The sequence below is a fragment of the Podarcis melisellensis genome (genome assembly GCF_964234715.1).
Source record: "Podarcis melisellensis genome assembly, chromosome: 11".
In the NCBI taxonomy this organism is placed as follows: Eukaryota; Metazoa; Chordata; class Lepidosauria; order Squamata; family Lacertidae; genus Podarcis; species Podarcis melisellensis.
Window position 1 is genome coordinate 24,883,554 of NC_138543.1, and position 21,230 is coordinate 24,904,783.

Below are 21,230 nucleotides of genomic sequence, written 5' to 3' on the forward strand. Positions count from 1 at the left end.
AGATTCCGACTAAACATCAGGAAGCCCTTTCTGACAGTAAGAACTGTTTGGCAGTGGAACAGACTCCCATAAGAGGTGGTGGACTCTCCTTTCTTGGAAGTTTTTAAACAGAGGTTGGATGGCCATCTGTCATGGATGATCTAGTTGAGATTCCTGCATTGCAAGGGTTTGGACCAGATGAGCCTCAGAGTCCCTTCCAATTCTAAATTCTACCATTTGATGATTTTATGATTCTAAGAACAAATGCACAGATATATCCACTTCAGTTTTACTAAAATAAGTAAACTGCTGCAGAGGCAACAGTACTAACTAGTCTCAGATATTTTCTAAGCAGCTAAGGATATTTGAATAAAGAAGCAACATTGCTGCATAGCATTGGTATCAACCCAGAAGTGTTTTCTGACATTTGGAGTGAATTTTCTTGGAGTGAATTTCAGAAACAGCAGGAAGAAGGCTTCAGGCAAAACCTTATCTCAACTTTTCTCTATTAATACCCACAAAGTCAGTATAATCTGCATATGCTGTATCTGGCAGGCATTCTATGCCCTGTTGCACATAGTTAAAAGTAAGCCAAAGTGCCAATTCTCAATTTTACTCAGTAGGAATGCAAGCATAATGTATGTGCCCTGTCTTTCTTTCCATCTCCTGCAGTTTCCAGGACTGAGCTTTGAAGTTGCTCTAACAGATTTGGCACCTCCAATATGGAAGTAAGCATTCAAAACAGCATTCTCCCATACATGCCCATTGTTATTAAGAATAGAAAACAAGCAAAATTATTCAGACTTTAGGACTGGGAAGAAATTACTCTATTTACATGAAAGGTCTCTTTAAACATTCATCAAATGCAAACTATGAATGTTAAGATCACGACCCTACTTTTAATTACAGCCATGAGGTAAGAGTTACATTGCTCCTGAAGCCAACTAACTGTCAGCAAGTCCCAAATGGCTGCTCAAATGCAATTTTCAGGCACTTCTTCACATTAGGCCAGAGGGAAAGAATCTCTAAGCCAGCACACTTCTGTCCAGAACCTTTTGGCCAAACCACACCCAACAGCCCTTCAACCGATGCCGTGCATGATGTCAGGTGTGAGGCTGATAAAGACATGGCCAGGCCAAAGGGTTTTTTGCAAGCACCCCCAAAGCCCCTTGCACAGTACTTTGCAAGCCCTGACAATCAGCTGCTCATCACGGTTTGTAAAATGGGATGCCATTGCCTACACAGTTTGACTTCCAAGCACGTAGGCAAAACTGGGTAATCCAACATCATTGTCATGTTACGTGAGTAACAGGTGGGCAGTCCTGAGGGGAAGGAGGATCCATGTATGTAGAAGATAAAGATCAGGTCTGCTGGCCAGGTCCAGTTCGCCTTCCTGACACTAGACCTCCATATGCACCCCACATCATGTTCCTTGCTGGCCCCAATCTACAACGTCCTCCAGTACTGTTGCTAGGTTGGAATATAACCACAGGGGCAGATTTTAGTAATATGGCACCCTGAGTGAGGATATTTGGCACGCACACACCCCGCCTATATATATCTTATTTTCATAATAATTCATTTTATTTTTATTTTTACTTTGCAAGGTGTGAGGAAATGTTGCAGAAATCTCTGGCTTTTGTGAGGGTGGGATGCAGCCCATTGTACACATCACTCATCACTTGGTCCCCAGAAGGTTGCTCACTAGGAAATGCAGCATTTGGTCCAAAAAATGGAACCCCCAGCCTACATTAATAAAAACAGTAACCTCAAGAATTGCATCAACAACAGCAAAACATCAGCCATATATGGGTGACGATAACTCATCACAATTAAACAAATGCCTGGGGGAAAGTGCATGGTTTTAATCTGTTGTAACCCTGCTTGATTTTTTAATGCACAATATATTACAACAAACTATGTTAACATGAGAAATGTGGTTATTGCAACTAAGAATACACCGCCCTTCAATTCAATAATGCCTGAGGCATTTTGAAATAAATATATAACACACTAGAAATGAGTGGACTCTTTATAAAGTTTGTGAAAATAAAAAGGTCCCTTTCCACTAAAATGTATTAGGAAATATACACAATCTCATCCTTATACATGAAAATGAGCAAATTTAAAGATACAGTGGTACCTCGGGTTAAGTACTTAATTCGTTCCGGAGGTCCGTTCTTAACTTGAAACTGTTCTTAACCTGAAGCACCACTTTAGCTAATGGGGCCTCCTGCTGCCGCCGCAGCACAATTTCTGTTCTCATCCTGAAGCAAAGTTCTTAACCTGAAGCATGATTTCTGGGTTAGCCGAGTCCGTAACCTGAAGCGTATGTAACCTGAGGCACCACTGTATATTGATTCAAATTTGTCAGGAACTTATTGAGCCCAATAAAGGTTTGTAGGGACTGGATTTGACCCACACTGTGAGTTAGCTACTACTTCTCTACAGGTACAGATAAAAAGATAGAATTTTCCCCCATTGTATCTTCTTCACTACTCTTGAGTTATTTGAATAAAGGGTGGAACAAAATATATAACGTACGTATCTGATCAAACAGTACTGGAACAGCCACCTGCCCAGCAATTGTCTAGGTTGGAGAATCTCAATTATCCACAAACAGGTTTAACAGCTGAAATGCTTTATTATGCTACTGTCATTATTATTTCGTTGTTGTTGTTCTTCCCTAAAGTACAGACCATTTTGTCTGCTCCCTCTACCAAAGGAAACTAGCATTTTTCACAATAGAATTTCAAAATTTATTCCACCCCCGTGTTAACAGAAAATGGCATATGACTAGATGGTCAGGTTTTTTTATGCAACTGCTTGGAAGACCCTGCCCCCATTGTTAGAAACTCATGATATAGAAGCTAGGTGCCAAATGGCTCCTTCAACCAGAGTTAAAGTTGCCAAAACAAAATGCGACTTTTTGGTTCCTGAAATTCATTCTGATTGTGCAGATAAAATATAACAGATAAAGTTCTACAGGCTGTGTTTCTAGCGTCCAAAATCAGGCAAGATCCAAGGATCCCCAGGCATGCACCCCTAGATGGTGGAGATGCCAGGTGTCATCCTGGCACCCAGGCATCTTCACTTAGTTACAAGTGGCTGAAAACCAGGTACAAAATGCCCCTGGCGCCTGGCAAATTTCAAACGTTACCCAAAACGGTGATGACTTAAGCAGCCTGCTCAAGGGATCTGACCTTTCCAAAAGTTTCTTAACTGGAATGGAAAACAAAAAGCTCCTCACTCTAGACTAGGGTTTCTCACCTGTGACCGTGCAGTTATTGCTTCCAACTCCCAACCAACCCAGCCAGCACAGCTGATGGTGAGGGATGCCAACGGCTGAAGTCCAACATCATCTGTGGAACCACAGGTTGGGCATTCGTGTTCTATACTTAGCAACTTCCAGAATTTAATACAAATGTAGACAGTCATTTTCTTCCTCAGAGCAACATGCAGAGATCAGTGGGAAGCAGGCCACATGCAGGTGGTTTAACCAGAATTGACAATGAGAATGGCCATACACATGCACCACCATGTAAAACCATGTTCCCTCCAGCCTTCCCAATAGCGATTCTGATGGGAGTACAGAGTGCAGCAACAGTCTATATATGCATCACTGTGTACAAGGATCATGAAACAGGTTATTAGTATTTGTTTGGGAAACACAAACTGTAGAGAAAATTTAGAAGGATAGCCAGAGTTGAAAAACAGTTGAGAAACAGCAAAATACTTATCCTACAAGGCCAACAAGTATGTGCTTAGTCATTATGATCACATCCCAATATTAGCAGAAGAGATATATAATCTCAATAGACAAATACTGCAGTTAAAGCAAAATTCTGAAGATTAGTGTCTGCACCTGAATATAGCACAATACCCACATGAATTTTATTGCTTGTAAACACTGGTCCCAGTAACACACAAGTAATTTTTCCTTGTCAAGACCCAGCCTTCCATTTTGAAGCTGACTTGATATATAATATCTAACAAATACTAAGCATTCATAGTTAAGAAAAAAGAAATGTACAAATACATATTTACTTGGTCATAAGGCAATAAGGTCCACCATTGAAGCATCCAAACAAATATCAAGACAGATTCAAGAGATGTGGGAGATCCCCTACTTGATTTTTTTTATTTGCTGGATATCACGAAATATTCAACTGACAGGGGTATACCTTTGTAGGAGTAAACCTTAAGCCACAGGCCTGTACTGTGCACCCCTGCCTTGAAGGACCACATCTCCCAATATGAACTGACCCGGACCCTGCACTCATTATTTGAGGTCCTTCTTCATGTGCCTCTTCCACAAGAGGTTCAAAGCGTGGCAACACAAGAATTGGCCTTTTCTGTGTAGGCTCCCCATTTGTGAAATGGTCTCCCCAGGAACGCTTGTCTGATGCGTTACATAGCTTTAGGTGCCAGGCAAAACCATTCCTCTTCTCCCAGGCCTTTGTTTAATTAGCTAACCTATGGCCTTTTAAACTGGGAGTTTGGAGAGATTGTTTTGTTTATCATGTTATGTATTTTTATACTGTAAACCGCCCTGTCAGGGATGGCTGGAGTCATAGTCCAGCAACATCCAGAGGGTTATAAATTTCTTCAAGGAAAAGCAGTACAAATAAAGTTGTTGTGTAAACTGGCAAGAGAACACAATAGCTGCTTTTACAAATAGTCCTGCAAAGTTTTAAACATGTATTGGAAAACAAACTATGCACAGAAACTGCTTCCAGCAAGAAATGCCATCTATCTTATACTAAAGAGTTTATAGTAAAAAAAAGTTTTATTATAAGTAGTTAATAATAATAATAATATCCATATATTGTTTCAATGGTTGGTTTGCTTTACTTTTATTCCATCTTTCGTTGTATTAACATGTTGTATTAACATGCTGTTCAATAGGCTGCTCACTGCTTTGGAGGCCTAGGAGGCCTAAAAAAAGCAATATATAAATATATCATATCATTAAACCTAACAACAGCAAGGATATTCATGCCATAAAGTTGTAATTTCATGCAAAGCTATGATTAGCCTAACATGGCAATAGCCGCAAGAAAGAGATTAAACTAGAAATCGTCAACTGAGGAGGGGCGACTAACGGGTTCAGGGATTTGCTTCCACATGACAGCAGACTGCTACACAAGCAACAAAGGTTTGATAAAAAGGTAGGGTGAGGTGAAGATTTAAAAATCTAATCTAAAATTTGGCAAAGGATAAAGAAGTCTGATGCACTTTAGAACAAAGCTAGTAAGATTTTTGAGAAATCCATATCTGGTGCTGCTTTCCATAGTCTCAGCACCAGAATTGCAGAGTCAAGTGAGATTTTGATACAGAACCACATACGGCACATATTCTGTATTAAACACTAATACTTGCAACTTTGGAGGTTTTTTAAAAAGTCAAACTTCAAACTCTCAAAGGATTCAGATGTTCAATATACTAGATTTTTAAAACATGAGACCAGTCTAGTTTTGTTACCACTTGACCTCCTAGTATGTCAATATAACATGTGAGGGGAGTTCCTTTGTAGAACATAGCTTCACACACACATTCATCCCATGCATATTTTAAGGTACTGGATGCATGTTGAGCAACTCCGTTAGCCATATAAAATGGAACTTGACAAGAGCTCCAGGGGTTGAAAGATAACTGCCTCTCCACCTGTCTGGAGCATGTAATATTTAAGTCACAGCATTTCTTCTTGTAAGTACTTTCCCCGTCCTCAAACTGACATCAGATTGGCAGAAATAATCAGATGCTGCAAGGCTGACAGCTGACTGAAGTTGTACACCCTTGCACATCAGAAGCAAGAACACTACCCCAGGGCAAGCAAAGACTAGCAACAATGCCAGGCCAGCAACAGATTTACACAGCTGGATACCTACACAGATCACTCCACTCTCTAATTATTGCCTTACCTTTTGTTTTAGAGACAGTAAAATATTCAGTAAACTGAAGAAAACCAAATCATATTGTGCATAAAGCACTTAGCAGTCACATTTGTTCCATAGGATGAGAAACAGCGAAATATGGTAAAACACTTTTTATGAGACCTAAAAGCCTAGCAATCAGCAACTGACAGCCTTGGGCCAAAACTAGTCCCAAATGCTAATACAGTGGTACCTCAGGTTATGAACTTAATTCATTCTGGAGGTCTGTTCTTAACCCAAAACTGTTCTTAAGCTGAGGTGTGCTTTCATTAACGGGGCCTCCCACTGCTGCCGCACCATCACCACGCGATTTCCATTCTCATCCTGGGGCAAAGTTCTCAACCCAAGGTACTATTTCTGGGTTAGCAGAGTTTGTAACCCCAAGCGTTTGTAACCCGAAGCGCTTGTAACCCGAGGTACCACTGTACTGAGAAAGAAGGGGAATGGAGGAAGCAGCTGTTATAACAGAGCTTTCTGGCAGGATCTTAAGAGGAAAGGCTGGTGCCTCCTTAAAGTCTCCTTCCAGCAAAACTAGCTGATGACTAAGGAATGAGTTGTTTGAAATATTGCTGCCTTTCTAGTTACATACTGTTCTGAGCAGACCTAATTGTTCACATAACAGAGCAGGTTAAATTAGGGTGTCACAATAATTCAGTCAGGGATGCATAACAATACAAGCACCTGTTCATTGTTAAAGGATGAGCTCAACTGAGGCGGGTACAGTAGGGCCTCCTTGACTGGCCCTGCACCGGCTCGCAATTCAACCCTCCTCAATCTATTAAGGCATCTTCATTTCCTCAAGGACTCAAAGTTAGGGGAAAAGAGGATGAGCAGGCAGAAAAGGCCTCCCTAAAGTCTGGAAGTAGCTGGCAGATGTTATGGCTGCAAATGTGCTTCAGCTCCTGCAATGGACCCATCTGGATTGTATCCCAACCCACAAGCCTTAGGAAGAAGAAGAAAATTATACTCTTCATGTCACTTGCATTTGGCTGTTTCAATTTCCCTCCCCCCCCCCCCGCTGCTATATTCCCCTGCTCCCCAATATGAGCCTATTTTGACTTTCTTAAGGCTTAAGAGAGGGAGGGGATAGCAGGAAAGGAAGCTGCACTCTCTCCCTATCCTAGTTAGTCTCTCTTTGCATCCCGCCCGGATGGTGGTGGAGTAAATTGGTAAAGCTCACAAAACCATGAGGATTTTCTGAACATGCCTAGCCACCAAAAACTTCCCTCAATGAGGATTTTCTGAACATGCCTAGCCACCAAAAACTTCCCTCAATGTTTTCTGAATACTCTTAGGCTATACTCACCAAATCCCAACGGGATTGTGAGACAATCACAGTAGTGCTTGGCCATCCTGAGATTAAATTACTTTACAATAATTAAACCAGGCATGTGGAACTTGCAGCCCTCCATATGCTATTAAAACTCCAATCCCATCTGTGCCAAACAGGTATGAATGCAGCTGTAGTCCAACATCTGGAAGGCCACAGGTTCCAAATACCTGAAATAAACATTTCAAAAATGAGTAACTAATTGCTCAGAATACAGAAGCCTTCAGAGCCAAAACTTCCAGACAGAAAATGTGCAGCAAATGAAGATTTAATGACCTCAGAATTAGGCATTTCATTCTTAGTTTTGCTCTGATGTCAGAGAGGTCTTGCAGAGCTGGCCACAGTTAAGGTATACAACTTTGTAATATCTATATTACATTTGCTTTCAAACTAAAGTTCCTTAACACAGTCTGTTTTAAAGTGTGTGTTGTGGAATGCAGATTTTATAACACTGTGGCACTCAGTTCTAAGCGTTTAACACTAAACAGAAGTCTTATAGACCTATTAGCACATATTTATGAAAATACTAGCATGGCCTAAGAGAATCTGCTTAAACGCAAGGTGACCTGCTTAGCCAATAGGTTGAATTCATCATCTTGATTAACAGAGATGCTAATAACGCTAGCCAAAGTCAATGGTAAGGGTGTATATTATATTATGCAAACTATCACCTTAAAAAAAGTCATAGATAAGAAGCTAGGATTCCAGTTTAGAATGCCAAGCCCAAAACAAAAAACATCCAAGTATTAGAAAAACTGTAGCAGACAATAGTAAAACTAATTGAATTTGATGAAATTTTATGCCAACCACCACCAATGGGCACAAAATCTTTGTCAAAGAAAGAGTATTCATAGAGAATAAGTTACATAACAAGGGGTCCAAAATGGTTGTCTGTGCTTCTAATAAAATCAAAAAGGGCAATCAGCGGGTTCCTGCCCCCGCCTTCCCAGGAAACCCCTTACGAGAAACAGGGAGGGAGTGCTCAGATGCAATAACCAAGAACGCCTTCCTATCCACCTTCCTATTAGCACAGATGTAGAAAAAGATCTGCATGCTCTAGTTAGTTTGGTTGCTCTGAAGCACAGTGCACTAGGCACCTCTCCTCCAAGTAGCCAAATAATTGCTTAGTCAGTCTTTCCCACAGGAAAGCATTGTGGTGCATTTGCTAGTCCAAGCTATGGCAAGACATACTGGATAATGAACTCTCAGTTTTCCTCCCAATCTTAGAGCTGAGAGAAGACAGGGACTGATGCAGTGGCGTAGCGTGGGTTGTCAGCACCCGGGACAAGACAAGTAATTTGCGCCCCCTATTCCGTGGATTTGCGCCCCCTAACCCATGGATTTGCACCCGTAACCCCAACCCCCAGATGTTGCGCCCAGTGCTGACGGCCCCCCTGCACCCCCACGCTACGCCACTGGACTGATGTCCAAACATTGGGAGGATGAGGCTCCCCCTCCAACCTCTACAGCTTCCAACTTGGAAAGAAGACCGGTTACTTGTAATGCTCACACAAGGGCGGTAAGATACTCTCCGTGACTTTATGCTGGTTAGTAACAAATTTAATATACAGATAATTAAACCTTTATGAAACATATGGCATTACTCAGAATAGGAGAACTCTAAAATACTTCAAATGTACTGTTTCCAAAGAAAGGAAGAGAAGTTGAGCTATGGCAATTCTTGGTGGACAGCACCCACCGGAGTTCAGGAAAGCATTGTAAATTCAAAAGTAGATCTGCCAGGATCAGCTAATGAGTCAGATAACATTTCTTCTCAGTGAAAGGCTGCAGGCTTTCCAAGCAGTCTATTACTCCCTCTGCCTTGCAGCTTACTAACTGTACTTCTCCTGCTCATGCCAGAGCAACGGTTCAGAGGAGAAGGCAAACAGGCACATAAAACACACAAGACCCAGATTATGTAGGCAAATGGCCCACCAAATACAGTTGCTATCTGAAAGATGCATCATGGTCTGCCAAACAGATTCATAGTTAATGGAGGAGCAGCATTATATGGCCAGTAATTTCATGTTAAAATGCTTTAGATTGCAAATGAGAATAGATAGATTTGTTGTTATACTCTCCCTGAGGAAGAGTGTATTTTTGCAAAAGGTGTACACAGATTTAAGAATAACATGTTGCCATTTTCGGCAATCCTGGATTATTATTTCCTGTTGTATGCTAGCGCTGTTGCCTCTTTTTTGCTCTACATGAACTGAGCGAGATAATGTCCCAGCATGAACAAACAAACAATAAAGAGCTCCCATGACAACTTGGATTTGGAAATGTCTCAAGAAAGGCAGAAAATGCCCAGTCCACAGCAAAGCTGTGCTGAGCACCTTATTCAAGCCTTCTAAATACCTTTCTCCCCAAACACTTATTTAGGATCCAAAAACCACAAAAGCCTATTGCTCTAATCCTTTTAGTGCAGCCAGCTGACCAATTCCAATATTCCACATTTAAGACTTATAATTCCCAGGTACCTTACTCTCTACCAGTCCACTGTCCCAACTGATAGGCTCATAGGTTCACACCTGACTCATAATAAATTCTGAAATATCATCAGCTTTCCTGTGAATCTCCTTCCATTCCCCTCAGTACTAAGTCAATGCTGGCAAACTGGACATCAAAGCAGCCCAATATGTGGTAAGGCAATCACATTCATAACCATTCTGATAATTGCTTCATACAAAGCAGCTACCCATATGGAATATGGTTCAGATTTTGTGGGAAGTTTTGACATTTTGGAAGTAATGTAAGTTTTACCGCTACCAGAACTTTCATCTGTCTATATTCTATAGTGCTTTGGAAAGTGTAAGAGAATAGGTTCCTGCCCAATGAGTTTACAGTGTATAATTCAACAAAGGAGAAAACACAGGTAAAGAGGAAAATGGAAGTACAAGTGAACAGAGGAGAATATATGTTTATTCCAGTTCCAGATACTATCAAATTCTACTACAGTTTCCCACTAATTAGCCAGATTTATTTTATGGTACCTATTTAATCTTACTCAGAGATTTATAATCTCTGAGATTAAAAATAAATAAATCTGTGGGTCATATAAAACCAGAACAAATCACCCTAATCTTAAGTGCTCCAAGAGGTCAACACAAACACTAAACACTAATATATATGCTTAATATTGATGAGCACTACTTATCAAAGAGGAACCATATATTCACCATTCTTCCTGAAACCATAACTTATATTGAGAAGTTACTATTTCAGTAGTGCAGTGAAATTTGTGAAGTTGTATTCTAAAACATTCCATAGAACTTTGATAAAAATAAGTAAAATCTTGCCCTATTATCAGTAACTGTTAGCAAGCCTGTGACTTCTCTACTCTTCTGCAACCTGTTTAAATGGGGGGGGGGGGAGAGAGAGAAAGAGAGAGAGAGAGAGAGAGAGAGAGAGAGAGAGAGAGAGAGAGAGAGAGAGAGAGAGAGAAGAGACTAGCACCTTGTGTGAGAAAGAAGCTAATTTTGAAGGTAGTATAAATTCCTGTTATTCTCCAATTCTAAAACACTTTTAAGTTCAATTAGCCTACGAGTAGGTAATGTTCCGTCCAGGAGATTAATATGAGGCAATATCACTTAGGCCTCAATCCTAACCCTTCAGTATGAGTAAGCCTCTTTGACTTCAATGGGACTAACTTTTGGGTAGATTTGTGCTGTGAGTCTCTTAAACACAAAAGCTTGGCTTGATCAAACATTTTAAAATTAGAAACTAATTGTTCAGTGCTAGCATGGTTTCAGTTGCTCTTCATTTCCAATTTTTCAACCCTGATGCGGTTAGTAGCACACCGATCAAAAATGGAAAGAGCCTGCATGTTTGCAGAATTAAGACCACAGTTATTTGTATACACATGAAGGCAATAGATTTAAAGGGATTTTGTATATTTGCCTTGAGGCCAAGCTCTCTCTCTCTCTCCGTCCCACACACCTACCCCTCAGCAGCTTATACTTGTCAAGGTTTCAATGAACATTAATTGCAAAAGTAGTCCCCAGCGTGGCCTGAAACCAAACACACTGCAGTTCTGATAAATTGAAAGTGGCATATTAAGAAACATTTTATCATAAATCACTGAGTCTGACACTACTGGGGTCAGCATCCAAATTCAATTGTACCCCCAACAAAGGTGGGTCTGCAGCACCCACTCTCATTTATTTTGTTTAGAGTTCAGCTGTGCTTAAGAGACAGAGAAAGAAAGATTAAGAAAAGTGAGGTGACAAAAACAGAGTAACAAATAGGTAAGGGCGATGAAGAGAAAAAGGAGGGATGTACTTAGCAAAAAATAATGCAAAGTGGTACCATGTTAGAAGCTGGAGTAAAGTCATGTTCTGGCTCTGGAAAGATTTAACCCTCAAGTTACCACACCCTATTGTATTTAAGCCTAAATACATGTAACTGAAATAACTGCACATTATTCCTGTCAGCACCCCTGCTTCCACTTCTCTGCTTCTGCTGTTGTGACTTTTAGACTGCAAGCTCCTTGGGGCAGAAAGCAGTTTTCTTGTATCCTGTAAAGCAGGAGCGGTTGACCCATGCCCTCCCCAATGTTGCTGAACTACAATGACTGTAGCCAGCATGGCCAATGGTCAGAAATAATGCAAGCTGTAACAACTGGAGGACCAGAGGCAATCTGCCCCTGCCATAAAGCACCATGCACAACAATGGTGCACTTCAATAAATAATAGGAGTGATAGTTTATGAAGACTACTGAGGTGGATGATGAAAGTCACATGTATTACTTCCCCACAGGTTGATAATATTTGTGCAATTTAGTTAAGATAGCTGTTATGGTGCATTTGTAGATTGAAGGCTCTCTTCGTATAGCATTCTTTGCAAAAACTAACAAGCATGCCCTGTGTATAATGAAATACACTCCAAAGCGTCCAGCCTTTTAGTCTTTTGAGCAGCAGCAGCGGTTTTAGGATTAATCGGAGGCGGCATGGGAAACTTTGAAAAGAAAAGCACAGCCTTTCACTTCCTGGCTTCCTTACCAAATTGTGGGGGAAAGCAGAGAAACACTCATACTGTGAGCAATAACGCTGGTCCTCCTGTCTCTTCAGTGGGTCGGAAATAACGGATTAAATCTTAATGCGTGAAGTCAGAAACTTCAAAAAAATAAAGAAAACATAGAAGATCGCGTAGGGGAAGGATAGAGAAAAGGGACAGCTGAATGTATGCAAGCGATAAACCCCTACGAAGAAGAAGAAAAAGAGGGGGGTTGTTGTCTACTGAACAGATCTTTAACTCCCTCGCCAACCGCTACCAAAAAAAAGGATTATTATTTCCCAAGGGAAACCGCTTTTCTTTGCCCGATGATGCAGCAGACGCTCTCTCCTCCTGGACCAGACACAATATCTTTAAAAGCATCTCCCGAAACAACCATAACCACCAGGCAGGACAGGAGGAGGAAATGGATCAGCAACATGGGCAAAACAAACAAACCCGCCTTGAATCTCCGAGGAAGCTGCCAGCTCTTTGGCGGCCTCCGAGCGGGTCGCCCCTCTTTTCGCCCAGACCCGATCCTGACGGCGGCAGCGCCCAAGTTGGGCTCCAGCCAGCCACCTCCGGACGGGCACCGTCCAAGGAAGGCACCGCGGGGCGGGAAAGCGGCGGGCAGAGGAAGGGGGAAAAGTTGCTCAACAGCAAAACAAGAAGAAGCCGCAGCTACAGCAGCGGGAGCAGCAGCAGCAACCGCCGAGATCCCTCCCTCTCTGCCGGGGAAAAGCAGGCGAGGAAAAGCACACGCAGCAGCGCGCACGCCGCCGCCGAAAGCGGAGGGAAGGCGGGCAGAGGCAGGTGCCCAGCTGGGACCCCCACACACTCGGCGGGAGTCCAGGAGGAAAGAGGGGAAACGAAGTCGGAGGAGTTGCTGGCGAGCGGACAGCGCGGGGCGACCCCTCGCTGAGGAGAAATGTGCCCCGACGGGGGCGGCGGGAGCGTCCGCCCGTCCGCCCTGGCCAGGCGACGGAAACAACTTGCCTTCCTCCTCCTCCTCCTCCTCCTCCTCCTCCTCCTCCTCCTCCCCTCAGCGACTCCGACGGCGAGGGAGGTCGAAGCCCCCTTTTTCCCCCCGTGCCCTTTCCCCCCACTCCACCCCGGCTACTCACCCGCACTCCGAAGGCCCCTCGCCTCAAGTGTTGTCCGGCGACCACGGCTGAGGCTCTTTTTCCCCCCTCACCGACTCGCCCAAGCGGCCGCGGCTGCCTTGCTGACGCCGAGAGGAGCCTCGGCCCGCCCCCCGTCCCTCCCCCGGAGCCCGCCAGGCCCGCCCTCGCGCCCTCCCACAGCCCGCGCGCGAAGCTCCGCCTCGCGAAGGGAAAAAAAAAAAACCACCCCAAAACGCGAGGCGGCCCAGGCGCCGCGAGCGGAGGAAGCTTTTGTTTTGCTCAGGCGCGCCAGGCTTGGAAGCCTGACAGGAAAAAAGCCCCCGTGGGCGGCAGAAAGGCGGCGAGCTCCGAGGAGGCCTTTCCCCCCTCCTTTTATTTTATTTTTTTGCGGTGGAGGGAGATAAGTGCACACAGTAGGGCAAAGGCTGCGGCGTCGGCGTGCGCTGAGTGTCCCTGCTCTTCCCAAGGATCAGGACAAGGAGGGGGAAGAAGACTGCCCTTTGTTATTATTAAGAAAGAACTGCTCCGTATAGCCTAGGGTCTCTTTTCAAAGGTGACGACAAATCCGCCACACACGCCCCATGACAAAGATGCACCCCCCCCACACACACAATGACAGAATTCCCTACATAGAAAGTGAGGGTGTATAGCATGGTGGCCTCGTGTAAAACTGTGTGGCAGTGCCAAACCGTGGCTTATCGCACTGTGTAACCAACTGGTGTGCTTGACTGGGGTCGTGCTAATATTGCCGCTTCCTTTTTACCAGGTAGATTCTTCCCTTGCAGGAATGTTGCCAAGTTTCAGGTGCTCCTTGGCCCTTTGCCACATCGCCAGATGTAATGTCGGCATTGGTAAACCTGGCCCAAAGTGCAAATGGAGGAGAGCTTGGTTGGTTAGAGAGCGGCGCCAACGCCAAGGTTGCAGGTTCGATCCTCGTGAGGAACAGCTGCCCGTTCCTGTGTTGCAGGCATGTTATGATGCTCAAGCTCGCTTCCAACTCTATGGTTCTATGAAAATCCCTCTTCTGAAGCTAGTATTTTCACGTGGGAGTGCCCCTCTGCATGCTGGACCTCTCTTAAGAGGTGTTTGCGCTCCTATATAGTTGGCCCCAAATATTATTATCAGAGAAGACAGAGAACACATTCTCTTGACTTGCCCTTCTTATGCAGAGCTTAGACAAAATTTTATAGATCCACTCCTATGTCAATTTAGCTTCCTACCCGGAGAAAACCAGGTTTTACACTTGCTGAATAATGTCACTAGAGCTATACCTTCCTTGGTGGCCAAATTTCTTTTTTTAGCTTTTAAGCATCGCAAGACTATAATTGACTGTATTGATATGGGGCTATCTGTTTAGCCCATTTTAGTGTTGGCTAAGCTCTAAAATCTTCCTGGATGTTTAACTGTGTATTGACAAATGTACTTTTTCTGACTGACGGTCGAATAAAAGGTTGATGTTGATGTTGAGAAGACAGAAGTGCCTGGCGTGCTCTGGTCCATGGGGTCACGAAGAGTCGGACACAACTAAACAATTAAACAACAACAACAAATTATTATCAGATGTGTAAAGGTGAGCTGAGCCTCCGCAGCCTCATCATTTCGTAAATATCTCTGTAGTAGCCGATGCCAGTGATAATGACCTGGTTTTTCTTAAGGCATCTCAAAACTGCTGTGCATTCTCTCAGTCAACATTCTCTCAGTCTTACCAGAAGATGCTCCTTATATTCATAGAATCATATTACTGTAGAGTTGGAAGGAGCCATGAGATCAACCTCCTGCAATGCAGGAATCTTTCGCCCAAGCCCAGGACCCTGTCTACCAACTGAGCTGTCCTAGGTCTTGGTTACTCTACATCAGGCATCCCCAAACTCAGCCCTCCAGGTGTTTTGGGACTACAACTCCCATCATCCCTAGCTAACAGGACCAGTGGTTAGGGATGATGGCAACTGTAGTCCCAAAACATCTGGAGGGCCAAGTTTGGGGATGCCTGCTCTTCCCAAACCAGCAGTGCGCTCCCACTGCTGGTTTGGGAAGTGATGTACACAAGTTCGCCGCTGTTCATATATATACAGTGTCTGTGCTGTTTCTTATGAAATACTGTGTTTTGATGTGTTTGTTTACCCCCAAGCTAGCTTTCATCCAAACTAAAGAAAAGAATGGCCTTGCTGCATTTTAAGCCAGTAATGTGTACATGTTTTTACTTCTAAGTTTTGGCTGGCTTGCCAACTGCAGTATTATATACAGCTTGAAAAGTGAGGCGGGGTGTGTGGGGCTATAAAATAAAGAAGAAATAAATAAGCAATACCTAGAGATATCTAGCAAGGTTTAGGCCCTCTGGGTCTACACTATAAAAACCGGTGATATGTGTGTGTGCAAACAGTGTTTGCGTAAGCAAAGTTAATTACTTTTTTGGGAATTGCTCTGGAATTAATATTTAATTGCTGTACTGGAGCAGATGTACCTGCAAGTGGACAGAAATGGAGTTTGTGCACTCTTGTATATTGTTTTATCTCCTTTTGTGAAAATAAATGAAGAATAACTGGTTAAAAGAATTCAACCCATGGGGGTCACAGATAATGCCAGTAGTGCTCAGTATTGCAAGGAAAAACGACAAAAGTGAATCTATTGGATTAAAGAGGGGCTGCGAGAAGAAAATTGACTTTTGGGTTTCTCTCTTGGGTGTTCATGCAAAGGAACTTGAGGATTGGGGAAAGGGTGCAGTTTTGTCTTTTGAATGAAATTTCAAAGGTATTGTCGTTTTGTATTGTAGGCAATACATTGAAAAGATTAGTACTTCAGGGTAATCGTTTCTCCTCTTGTTTTATGAATGTAATATCCTTTTGGGATATTATGGTGATGGCTGAGTTATTGTGGGTAGTATACTTGGAAGTTGAAGGCTAAACATTTTAGGGGGCTCAGGGCATTCTCCACTGGGAAATGCCTTGAAATAAACATATCCCAGTTTGGTGTATTCATCTCCAGGCAAGATTTTTTTGTTGTTGAACCATGCAACTGCAGAGAGCCTCCAGGAAGGGGGATGAACTCCACCAGAGGCTAGGCGAGAACATTGCTCTCAGTGGAAAAGCTCCTTGGCAGGCAACAACATCAATCACTGGCAGAAGATTTGTTGTGACAACATGAAGGGAAGAGGAGCTCGGGATGCTCTAGATGTTAGCTCTGTTGTTGTGTCCTTGGAATAAAATTAACGGTGTGGTTTCTTAAAATCTCTCTCAAGTTTTTAAATTTTAACAAGGCGAAACAACAGCTTTTCTTCTTATTGACAAGCTACTTGCTAAGGAATACTACCCTGCCACTCAGTGAAGAGATTATTGTAGCTGTGACATGCTACTCAAGTGCAGAGAAACTGGATTCAAAATCTCATCTAACAAGAGGATTTTTTAAAAAATGGATTTAAAATTAATAACATCTAGATTGCCATCTTGCACGTTGGTAAGCACTCACTGAGAAATGTCATAGGAACAATTGCTCACTGACGTTAAACCCAATGTAATGAAGCAGTGAGGGCAGGGATCCTGAAAACATTCTGTCAGTCCCAGTTCTTTTGACATTTGCACAGGTGCAGTTTCAGAAGAAATAAGCCTGTAGCCTCTTTCTCTGATAATACATGCGAACGCAGTTAGAATCCCAGTGGTTAATCTCTCTCAGAGGGAGATTTAGAAGCCCCATGTGCTAAGTCCAGGAGGCAACTAGGAATACTCAAACGTGAAAATAGGCGGCACCTAACTGCACTTCCACCCAGTTGCCTGCAGGTAAAGAAAAGAAGCATACAGTACTAGCTAATTTATGGTAAGCTCTAAGGATCTAGCAGGGGTTTCTAACATGAATCACAGTATCCAATCCTGAGGTATTATCTGCAGTTTTATCTGTGAAAGTGACTTGCCCACATGTTGGCATCTATCTGTCTTGAGAAACAATGGAGTGCACCTCGAGGTGTGGGTGTGTGAAGTCAAACTGCTGTAGAATCACAGCACCTGCTGTGGCTGCAGATACCGGTAATTCATAACTGCTGCCTCCTGTGTTGTTTTTGCTGTGTTAGCAGCACCAAAGTGACCTCTCCGGGGTGCAAGGCTGGGCAGTGTGTATGGAGGTCCTGGGCTACCCAGACAACAAGAGCCGAGCCCCTTCTCGGCCTTTCTGATGTGGTCCAAAGGACAACAAAGCAATACATTTGGCACCAGCTTGGCTGCAGGAGTTGCTGAAAGAAGACATGCAAGATGCCATCCAACCATCTTAGGGACTCCACTTTGGGTTTTTGAAGGTTTGCTCCTTAGCCTTTTCTCCTCCTGAAGATGTCCTGCAAGGCAGTGGGTTACTTGGCTGCATAACATACATAAAAAAAACATAAGAAGAGGCTTCTGGGTCAGGCTAATGGCCCATCTAGCCCAATGTCGCATTCTCACAGTGGCCAACCAGACACCTGTGGGGAACCTAAAAGCAGGACCAAGCACAAAAGCACTCCCCCAACCTGTGGTTTCCAGAAACTGGTATTCAGAAGCATTACTGCCTATAACCATGAAAGCACAGCATAACCATCATGGCTAGTAGCCATTGATACCCTCCATGAATTTGTGTAATCCTTTTTTAAGCCATCCAAGTTGATAATCATCACTGCCTCCTGAAGGCCAAGGCCCATGCAAGCTGCATGAAGGAGTATTTGCTTTTGTCTGTCCTAAATCTTTAAACATTCAGCTGCATTACATGCCTCCAAATTCTAGTGCTACGAGAATGAGGGGAGAACTTTTTTCAATTCACTTTCTCCATAATTTTATAGACTTGTAACATGTCCCCTCATAGTCTCCCTTTCTCGAAAAAGCCCCCAATATTGTGACCTTTATTCATAGGGGAGTTGCTTCACCCCCTGATCATTTTAGCTTCCCTTCTCTTAACCTTTTCCAGCTCTACAATATCCTTTTTGAATGAAGGCAACCTGGACTGTACACAATATTCCAAATGCAGTCACACCATAGATTTGAATAATAGCATGATGACAGTGGCAGTTTTATTTTCAATTCCTTTCCTAATAATCCCTAGCATGGAATTCATCTTTTTCACATCTGCTGCACACTGGATCTACATCTTCAGCAAGTGTTACAATACCCTACAGGGCCTGATTTGTAGAGTAAATCATGTTAGGTTCTAGACTTCAGTATAAAAATATCTGTGTCTGGGGAAAGTATTAGAACAGGCTTTGTGGATATCCTTATGTAAATACATGATATTGTCTCTGCAGATTTCATGGCTGATCCCTGACTTGGGGCAGCCAAGGCTCAAGGTAAGCCTCCTTGTTTTGTATAGCTCACATATCTGAAAGATAATCTGTAGCCTTAGTTGGGCTTTGTCTCATACGTGAATATTAATACACGTATCTTACTGTGACTTGCCTCCTGGTAGGATTAGGTATCAGGTACTGTTTCTTTGTGGTTCTGTCCTGAAATGGGAAACCAGCTATTTACACAGCACTCATCTATGTCTATGGCTAAGGATTAGTTTCCAGGATTACAAGGATCCATTTGTATAAGAATGATCCTGCATGCATCCCCACACTTTATTGCTCTGTGTATAGTGAGTACTAATTAAAAACTATCCCTAATTGGAAACATGCAAAGCTTGCTGTGATCCTCTGATAATCTATGGACTAACCCTATCATTGAGATGTTGCATGTTGACTGTTTCCAGTTTTAATTTTCACACTTGCTGAAAGGTTGCTTATATTTTGCCATGTACCACCTGCCATTTATCTGCACAGTATTTCTGCAAGTAATTTCATTAACTGGAAAAGATAAATAGATGGCCACAGTAACTTTATTAGTAGCTTACAGAGTGAAAATAGTAACATCACTAAGGAGTTATTAAATTGAAGTTCCTGGCTTTTTAGGAGATTCCTTTTTTGAACAACTTGGACTAACACTGGTAGAGTGTAAATTGTTATAATTCATATTTCTAATTAAAACAACAACAACAACCCATATTCTGATTTAGAAAGATGAAAGACGCAGCGGGAGTGCTAACATAAACAAGCGCTTTGATGTACAATGACACAGAAATCAAGTTGTCATGAATTATAGATTCTGACTATAATTAATCAGGTGGAGTGTTGATGAGGTGGAGATAGCATGAACGCAGCCTATGTTGGAAGGTATATTTACAATAAATCTGCTGCAGCTCTTAAGGACGGGACCGTTGTAACTTGGCTTTTTGTATCTTGGCTTTTGAACAGATCTGGTTTGGAACCATGACCTATTAACTTGTCACAGTTTGTGTGGTCCTGTACAGCCTGTAAGGACATGGATCACTGCAGAATAGAATCTAAAAGAACTGAGCTGCAGAGAGGCAGAGATTCCTATAAGCAGTATGCCTGAGCTATTAAACCATTACCCAACACAGCAGTTAATGATGCATACTAATTAATTCCTTGTTATAAGACTGTGGTTTAAAAATAAAACAATTCAAAAGACCACCAGGGTCACTCATTCTGTATACATTTTCCATTAAAGAAAATGGTGATGTTCACAAATGAATTTTGCTGTGAAAAGCAGTTTAGGAGGTAGTGGCTGAAAAATTATGGCCCACTTCTAACACTCTACTTCCAGTGTCCTGCAACAGTGCCAGACCCATGGGGGATATCTCCCCCCCCACTGTCCGTTATCGTTATGGTTTTTTGAGAAATATTGAGGGCTGAAGTCAGTTTGACTTACCGCAAAATTGGGAAAATACAGGCAAGCAACCTTCACACATTAGGTTACAGCATATTTTAAGCAATAATAATATTGCAAGTGGGATCTTGCAATCTATGCTGCACAAGGAAATCAAACTGACATGAAATGACATGACATGAAATACACCAACAGTGTCATTTTTTGTAGGATTACACACTCCCACTCATTAGTCCCCATCATGTTAGTAATCCTACATTTTGTTCATTTGGCCACAGGTTATAAACCTATTCTAACCTACCCATTCTTCAGAGTTGATGCAAATCTGTTTCTTAGTTTACTATCCATGCATCTCATGTCCTATGCTGTTGTTCTGTCAATTGCCCCCTTTTCATTTTTGGCTGCAGCAGTTCTACACTCATTAAGCAGGCATTGAGCTCCATAGAACTCAGTGGGCCTCACTTCTCAGAAAACATATATGGGATTGTGCTCTAAATTTATTAGGCTTTTCCAGTACTTCTAGGTTCTGAGCAAGTAAAATATAGAGTTTTTTATTGAGACTGACAGGAAAGTATAGGGTAAAATAGGATGATATAAGCAATAATACCTTTGGGATTGTGCTACAAGGCAATAAATACTTATTTACTTGAATACCCTTCTAATTGTGTCCTCTGATTTGGATTGCAGCATATAGACCAGAATCTATTTCCTTAAGAGCAGGGTTGAAAGAGCTTTTGCAGATACAGTTTTTCCTGCATTGCTAATGCAGAGTTGATGACCATGTGTTTCTTTCTACTCTGGGGGTGGTGACTCTGGGGTCCTCCAGAGGTTGTTGGACAACACCTCCCATAATTCCTGGCTATTGGCCATGCTGTCTGAGGCTAACGTGAGTGGAAGTCCAACAATTTCTGGAAAGCCACAGGTTCTACATACCTGATCTACCTATGCCTCTTTGTTCCTTTTTATTATGTTATTGGTTCATTTACTTATCAAATACTAAGTTTGTTTCTAAATCTCCGTTCTGTTGTGCCATTTCTTATCTTCATGCATTCTCTTGTGTGGCTCTTTATGTGTGGCACACACTTTTTAAAATATATATTTACCAGGCCTCTCTCTTTTAAGAACTTACTAAAAACCCAATTTCTCCCCTTTGCATTACCTTCTTGATTTTTTTTCTTTATCTGGTTTTTTTTTA

The 21,230-nt window shown here is 42.5% G+C and overlaps 1 protein-coding gene and 1 long non-coding RNA gene across 7 annotated transcripts in view; one reads left to right on the top strand and one right to left on the bottom strand.

Moving 5' to 3' along the window:
• PAM (peptidylglycine alpha-amidating monooxygenase) overlaps positions 1–13,487 on the bottom strand; it is a 119,788-nt gene extending 106,301 nt beyond the window's left edge. For 4 of the 6 annotated variants that reach the window (XM_081930461.1, XM_081930457.1, XM_081930459.1 and 1 more), the window contains exon 1: positions 13,362–13,486. The gene's annotated coding sequence lies outside the window, so the exon portion shown is untranslated. Of the gene's footprint in view, positions 1–13,361 lie in introns of all 6 variants that reach the window. The other 2 variants (XM_081930458.1, XM_081930460.1) reach the window with 2 other exon arrangements.
• Positions 13,488–13,611: 124 nt separating this feature from the next.
• The window catches only part of LOC309380767, a 40,649-nt gene continuing 33,030 nt past the window's right edge, over positions 13,612–21,230 (top strand). Inside the window, exon 1 of the long non-coding RNA XR_014173124.1 lies at positions 13,612–13,914. This is a non-coding gene — a long non-coding RNA (uncharacterized lncRNA). The remainder of the gene's footprint in view (positions 13,915–21,230) is intronic.